This window comes from Citrus clementina, unplaced genomic scaffold, assembly GCF_000493195.1.
Source record: "Citrus clementina cultivar Clemenules unplaced genomic scaffold, Citrus_clementina_v1.0 scaffold_2, whole genome shotgun sequence".
NCBI lineage: Eukaryota > Viridiplantae > Streptophyta > Magnoliopsida > Sapindales > Rutaceae > Citrus > Citrus x clementina.
This window is the reverse complement of record NW_006262688.1, coordinates 20,470,466-20,472,317: the sequence shown is the minus strand read 5'-3', so window position 1 is coordinate 20,472,317 and position 1,852 is coordinate 20,470,466. Positions and strand designations below refer to the sequence as shown.

At 38.0% G+C, this 1,852-nt stretch overlaps 1 non-coding gene across 1 annotated transcript; it reads left to right on the top strand.

Moving 5' to 3' along the window:
• The first annotated feature begins 1,156 nt into the window (after window positions 1-1,156).
• LOC112101302 lies at window positions 1,157-1,260 on the top strand. The gene has a single exon (XR_002907429.1). It is a non-coding gene; the product is annotated as a small nucleolar RNA R71 (small nucleolar RNA).
• The last annotated feature ends 592 nt before the right edge of the window (window positions 1,261-1,852 follow it).

The window sequence follows — 1,852 nt, the reverse complement described above, 5'->3', positions numbered from 1 at the left end:
CATGAATATTTCTCTTTTTAGTACAAAGGTCTTTAAGAAACTTGGCATAAGATGGAACTTACTTTATAGCATCAAGTAAAGGGATGTTAACACTTACCTGTTTTAAGATTTCAAAAATCTCACCTGTGGATTTTTCCTTCTTTCCTTTAGCTAGCCTCTGAGGAAATGGAGCTTTCGGAACGTATTCTCGTGGGTTGGTTTCTTCTCTCTCCTCCGGTGATGAGTCCTCAATATTCACAGGTACAATTTGATTTTCTTTTGTCACCAGCATCTCTACTTTGTTGTCGACTTCTTTTCCTTTTCGCAAGGTCATGACTACTTTGACCTCTCCATGCTGTTGTGGTGAACTGGTACTTGCTTCATGCACTCCTTTAGGATTCGGCACTAGTTGACTTGGAAACTTACTTTTCTCAACAGTCATTGCCAAGGTCTGAACTAAAGAAGCAAGCTGTCCCACCATCTTCTCGAGGCTTGAAACTGATTGGGCTTGTGAGTTGAAGCCTGCTTTCAACTCATTTTGTAGTCCATCAATGGTGCGATTCTGTTGCTCAATCGTGGAGTGAGTAAGATTATTGAGATTCTGGAATGCATCCTCCCATGGTCTAGGTTGAGAGTAGTTTTGGTTCTGATTATATGGTCTAAATAGTGGCTGAGAGGCTTGAGGAACTTGAGGAATTTATTGCATTGGTGGAACTGAAGTTGCTGGTCTATTTTGGTGGAATCCTTGAGACCATGAAAAATTGGGGTGGGCTCTCCATCCAGGGTTATATGTGTTGGAGTATGGGTTGTAATTTGATGGTTTTCTCATTACACCTATGGCATTGACTTGATCTGAGTATGAGTCATGACATGTGGTTATGTTGATATAGCAGTCGTTAACGATGCTATTTGTCGAGAGAGACCTTCAACCATCTCTTTGACTTCTTTAACTCCCGAAGTTGACTCACCAATGTAAACCTCATTCACTCCTTTAATTCTTTCAGTATTCCTGAGTGATCGACTCCATTGTTGGGAATTATCCGCTTGTCGCTGGAAGAATTCCCAAATCTCTGATGCACTTTTTGACATTACCTCTCCTCCACTTGTTGCCATTAGCCATTCTTGCACATTTGGCAATAATCCCTCCAAAAAGTATTGGCATTGGTGCCATTTCTCGTACCCATGATGTGGACACTTCAAGAGTAGTCCATTGAATCGCTCCCATGTTTCGAAAAACTGCTCGTCTTCTCTCTGAGTAAACTATGAAATTTGCCTGCGAATTGCATTGGTTTTATGCACTGGGAAATATTTATTCAAAAATTTTGTTACCATTTGTTCCCATGATGTAATGCTATTAGCAGGTAAAGTATTTAACCATGAACGAGCTCTATCCTTTAAAGAAAATGGGAATAGTCTAAGTTTAACATCATCATCTGAAAAATTCTCATATTTAAATGTTTGACAAATAGTATGAAAATCATTCAAATGATTATATGGGTCCTCATTTTCTAGGCCATAGAATGTTGGAGACAATTTAGCACACTAGGTTTTAATTCAAAACTCCTAGCAGCTACATTTGAGTATCTTATACATGATGTGCTCAAATTAGCTAAAGGAATGAAGTAGTCCTTAAATGGCATCTCATGTGGTGGTGCTTGTTGTTGCAAATCTATTTTATTTTTAACGTGTTTGTGTGTGTAAAGTGTTTTCTCAAGTTCAAGGTCTATAGGCTCAAGATTAGGTAATAATGACCTTCGACCATACATGCAAGAAACACAAAAATAAATGGAAACAAAACAAATAAAAATAAAGAAGAATGAGAAATTACAGTACTAACCTTATCACGTTGTTACAACTTTTCTATAAAAACACA